Below are 6,136 nucleotides of genomic sequence, written 5' to 3'. Positions count from 1 at the left end.
CCTTGATAAAGGCCCTAATGTAGGCCAAAACTTATGCATTTACGATCAATAAAGAAGTAGGATTCACGATACATTGAGTGAGATTATATATACATGGAGGAGCACTCACCAAACAAAAACATAGCATGCCTGGGTGCAGGTAAAATGTATACAAAACAACAACAAAAAAACCAACACACTCAACAAGCTCAGTTAGAGTAACTGATTTTAATAGACAAGCAAAAGAAATTTCTTTTATATATATATATATATATTTGTAAATACTAGTGATGGGCGAATTTGCACCGTTTCACTTCGCCAAAAAATTTGCGAATTTCATGCTAAATTCGCAAAGCGGCGAAAAATTTGCGAAACGTTTTTATTTGGCTAAAAAAATGCGCCGGCGTCCATTTTTTTTTGACGCCGGCAAATTTTTGTGGCCGTTTCGTGAATTTATTCACCGACGCCGAATCACGCAAATTTGCCGCAAATTCGCGCCTGGCGAATAAATTCACCCATCACTAATAAATACTACATAAAATCCTGGAAACCGGAAAATGCAACAGACCACAAAAAATGGGCATATCCGTGAAAATGTACAATGCAGGTATGTAAAAGCGGGGTTTCACTGAGCACACATTACTATATGATGGCAAAAAATTGCATATTTATCAAGTTCTATATACATTTTTGGTGTAAAAGTTTTAAAAAAAAAAGTGATCCTCCAGCACTGCCCCCTCCACTGGGGGCAGTGTCCAAGCCCAGAACACTGCTGCACCTTCTACTTTTTTCATTTAAGTTATCATTCTCCACCAGTGTCGTTATTTAAGAAAATGGGGAAAAGGGTACAACCCCCCCCCCCCCCCCGAAATACCTTTCTCTCTTGGGGATTCAACATAGACATGTAGAACTCTGGAGCAAATTATGTTCACTGTCCCCTTCCCAACTGGGCCTGACAAAGATTAAGTTAAATTATAACACCCCATTCCCCCGATTCACAAATAAGTAAGTATGCGCATCTGCACAGTTTACACCAACCCCTGTATGTAAAGCAGGCACTAAGTTTGCCCAGGAGAAGTAGCCCATATTAACCAATAAGATCTTTGCTTTTAAACAGGTGACCAGTAAATGCTACCTGCTGCTGCTCGGTGGCTATCAGTTATTGCAAACTTATGACATAACTCTTTGCTCTAGATTTTTATTCGCTTGTGAGCATGCTCCAGCTGACACACCATCTATCAACAAATTGTTTTTAATTTGTATTTTCATGTCCGTATTGTCAAGATTGCTTCATAAAAGGTTGTGGTTTTGGCAATGGGACATTTTGCTCGACTTCATTCAAGTATGTCCTTTCTACCATGAACACACAGCATGAGTTATATCAGTCAGTGACATTTCTGCACCATAGATTTTCTTTCTCTGTCAATATTGTTACATAAGGTATATAGATATAGAGATTTGTTTCATTCTCAAAGGTATTTGTAAAAGGAGCGACTAGTCACACCTTTGTTCCCAAGAGTAAGTTGTGAATAAAAAAGTTAGGTTTTCATAGGTTATGCTTGAATTTGTATGTTGAACTCATTTTTATGATTTTGAATCAAACTGGTACAGGTGGTACAGGTGTGGGACCTGTTATTCAGGATGCTCAGGACACAAGGTTTTCCAAATAACAGTTTTTTTGTAATTTGGATTATCATACTTTGTCTATTAAAAATAATTTAAACATCAATTAAACCCAATAGGATTGCTATGTCACCAATAAGGTTATTATTAGTAGCACTGCAAAGTAAATGTGATTATACAACTAAATCACATGAATTATATACATAGAACATATGGAGTTACATACATCACAATCAATACAGGTACAAAAAAAGGTGAGGAAGGCCCATGCATAGGCATACACTCTAAAGGGAAGGGAGTAATACACAAGGTGTGGGAGCGGGCAAGATCGAATTAAGTGGGTGAGAAATGTGGTGTTGCGTTTGGTAGTTAAGCAGAGTGAGGGTAGGCTTCTCGAAAGAAGTGCGTTTTAAGAGATTTCTTGAAAGCAAAAAGGTTGGGAGAAAGTCGGACAGACCGTGGAAGAGAGTTCCAGAGGAGGGGTGCAGCCCTTGCAAAGTCTTGAATGCGAGCATGTGAGGAGGTAATGAAAGAAGAGTTGAGTAGCAGGTCAGTAGAGGAGCGTAGTATGCGGTTGGGTGATTTGAAAGGTAACGGAAGCCAGTGCAGGGATTGACAGAATGGCGAGACAGAGGAGGAGTGGTTGCTCAGGTGTATGAGCCTCGCAGCAGTGTTCATTGTGGACTGGAGCGGTGACAGTCTCTGGAGGGGGAGGCCAATTAAAAGAGAGTTACAGTAGTCTAGACGTGATATGATGAGAGAATGAATAAGAATTTTGGCTGCATCTGGGGTGATAAATGATCGTATTTTGGATATGTTCCTTAGGTGGAAGTGACATGATTTAATAAGTGACTGTATATGAGGAGTGAATGACAGAGCAGAATCTAGGATAACCCCAAGGCACCGGGCCTGGGGAGAGGGGGAGATAGTGGAATTGTTAACTATGATGGATATTTCCGGGATGTTACTAGTGTTAGTTGGAGGAAAGAGAACAATTTCAGTTTTAGAGAGGTTTAATTTAAGGTAGCGTTGCGACATCCAGGTAGAGATATCGGACAGGCAGGAGGAGACGCGAGATCAGGAGATGAGAGATAGATCTGAGTATCGTCAGCATAGAGGTGGTTGTGGAAATCATACGAGTTGATTAATTTGCAGAGGGAGGAAGTATAGAGGGAGAATAGTAATGGTCCCAGGACAGAGCCTTGAGGAACTCCAACAGAAAGAGGTAGGGGAGAAGATGCTACTCCATTGTACGAGACACTGAAGGAACGATTGGTGATATAAGAAGAGAACTAGGACAGGGCTGTGTCACGAAGGCCAAGCGAATGGAGGGACTGGAGGAGGAGAGGGTGATCTACAGTGTCAAATGGGGCTGAGAGATCAAGCAGTATTAGTAGTGAGAAATGATTGTTGGCTTTAGCGGTTAAAAGGTCAGGGCAGTTTCCGTGGTGTGTTGTGGCTTAAAACCAGATTGTAGGAGGTCCAGCAGGTTATTGTCAGAGAGGAATGAGGTTAGTCGGTTGTAGACTAGGCACTCAAGTAGTTTAGAGATGAAAGGTAGCAGAGAGATAGGTCGGAGGTTGTCAAGATTGGAGGGATCAAGAGAGGGTTTTTTCAGAATGGGGGTGACAAGCAGGCAGGTGGTAAGGTGAGAAGAGGCCAAAAGCTTTGAGACTTCCTCATCAGTGACAGAGGTGAAGGAGCACAGGAGAGACTGGGGAGTGTGGAGGGAGGGTGGTGGAAGTCTAGGGGGGTTGAGTAGTGTAATGTACCTTCTGATAGTGTCAATTTTGTTTTTGAAGTGCTCAGCAATATCTTGAGCAGAGACAGATGTGCATGGAGGGGGTGGAGACGGGGAAAGGAGAGTGTTAAAGGTGGAGAAAAGTTGTGCTGGTTTTTTTTAGAAAGGGAGTTAATGAGTGAAGTAAACTATGTTTGTTTGGCTTGGAAGATGCTGGTGTTATATGAGCGCACGGCAGATTTGTAGCTCCAAAAGTCTGATTCTGAACGGGATTTGCGCCAGCGACGCTCAAGTGCACGTGAGTGTCTTTGGAGCGCTTTTGTATGAGCAGTATGCCAAGGTTGAAGTGGTTTGGGTCTAGAACGTTTAGTTTTTATAGGAGCAAGCTCATTTAGGGCAGTGGTGAGAGTACTATAGTAGACAGAGGTAGCCATATTAGGACATGAGATGGCTGAGATATTAGAGTGAAGAGAGTCAAAGGAAGAAGAGAGATGTGACATGTCTACAGCTTGCAAGTCACTGTAAGTACGTGTTTGGGGAATAGCAGGGGGTGAGGAGGGAATTGAGTTGAAATGTGAGCATATTGTGATCAGAGAGGGGAAATTCTTAGCTAGGTTTTTCTTAGCTAGGGTCAAGTACACACTGTTTTATTATTAAGAAAATGAGAGGGGTTCATAAAGTAAAATAACTCACCACATAATGAAAGAGGTGCAGGTGCACCACCCTGAGTCTTCAGCAAGGGGAGTGAATCAAACCGGACATATGTAGAGCAGGCATAAATCATAGATGTGCAGATTTTATTCTTTGTGTGGCGAATGCTCGTTCATGTCTGTTTTACGGTCTACCACAAACCATTCAGATTAAAATAAGTAGGAAAAATAACAAATCAGATTATTTTCTGCCCATTAATTGACAGACAGCAAACACAGAAAAGTTCTGTCCAACAAATAGTAGTGGCAGTCACCCATTGATATTGTCAGGTAGGCAATACATGCAGAGATATTATTGTTAGCCGACAGAAATTTTTTAAAGGGCACATATAGGATAAATGAAAAAACACTAATTTTGTAGGCAAATATAAGTAATATATGGTGTTGCTTTTACATGGTGATAAAAATTAATATTATCTTTAAAAACAGCCCCTTTATTAGAGCTCCCTATAGATGTTCACTAGTCCCTGTTTCAAATGAGGGGTGGGCGTGTCCTAACGGCCCCTGCCAGAAAACACAGTGGGAGGGGGACAGCCAATCACAGCCCTGTAGTCACACAAGCAAAGACAGGCTTCAGTTCCCTATCAGGTCCTGCTAGCTGCTGATTGGCTCCTGTTTTACAGTGCAGTGAGCTGAGTGCTGTTTGCTCCCCTGCCCAGCCTGGGAATTCAGGGAGCAGGAAGTGGATAAGAAGGGAGGGACTAGTAGTGAAATATTCAATAAATCAGCCTGAAACACTACTTTTTTAAGCACAATTCTTCTATATCTAAATGAGTATAATGCACTGGTACGTTATTTTTTACACAAAATGTCTCCTTTAACTTGTCTGATCAACTGAACAACTGATAAAGGAAAATACGTGACACTCCACACACAATTCGAATATCATACGAATCTTCCTTTCGTATGACTGTATCTTTGCGTCTATGGTGAGCTTTAGATAAACCCCGCCCCAGATAAATATTGTTGTTTCTCACTAGCATATTCGCCAATCATTTATATGTAGCATTCTCATTAATGCCAGCGTATTGCCAAAGTCTGTAAATTTAACATCTGCATTAAAATGTCTGAGAAGGAAGGCGTTTTTTTGTACTGCTTTTTTTATGTTTCAGTTTGCTTAATCTATTATTCACATTTTACAGTGCAAATTATGAATTAAATTGCAGTCAAAACTGAGAACATCATGTTCAGTTTTAATTCCACACAAAGTATATGGAGTAAAGTTAAAGCTTAAAGGGATATTGTCATGGAAAAACATGTTTTTTACAAAACACATCAGTTAGACATTTTGTCAGTTTCCCAGCTGCCCCAGTCATGTGACTTGTGCCTGCACTTTTTGGAATTACTTTCTGGCAGACGGTTATTTCTCCTACTTAATGTAGTTGAATCAGTCTCAGTGGGACTTGGCTTTCACTATTAAGTGCTGTTCTTAGATCTTCCAGGCAGCTGTTATCTTGTGTTGGGGAGCTGCTATCTCGTTACCTTCCCATTGTTCTGTTGTTAGGCTGCTGGGGGGGGGGGGGTGATATCACTCTTGCAGTATAGCAGAAAGGAGTGATTGAAGTTTATCAAAGTCACATGACTGGAGGCAGCTGGGAAAGTGACAATATGTCTAGCCCCATGTCAGATTTCAAAATTGAATATAACAAAATCTGTTTGCTCTTTTGACAAATGGATTTCAGTGCAGAATTCTGCTGGAGTAGCACTAACTGATGCGTTTTGGAAAAAAAACATTTTTTCCCATGACAGTATCCCTTTAAGTGAAAAATCCGGCCCATGATTGTCAGATGCCACTGCGGGGAAAAAACACCCAGTTTTCAATATTAAGTCACTTTTCGCTGTCGTGTGAAGCATCTGGCAAATGAGAAATGTTATCACAAAACCATTTTTACTTTTTCTTCCCTGCCATAAGTAAAAGCTGTAAGCAGAGAGAAAAAATTAATAACCTCTGAGGAACTACTGTGGCTTTAAATGCAAGTTTTCGAGTAATTGCTCGCACTTTTTATTATCAAAAAAACGTGGCCTTTCATTCCCTGACAAAGCTAGGCGCTAAGAAAATAAAACGCGTGACCAGACATAGGCA

Source organism: Xenopus laevis, chromosome 3L (assembly GCF_017654675.1).
Source record: "Xenopus laevis strain J_2021 chromosome 3L, Xenopus_laevis_v10.1, whole genome shotgun sequence".
Taxonomy (NCBI): domain Eukaryota; kingdom Metazoa; phylum Chordata; class Amphibia; order Anura; family Pipidae; genus Xenopus; species Xenopus laevis.
The sequence above is the reverse complement of the archived record's forward strand: the minus strand, read 5'-3'. Positions refer to the sequence as shown.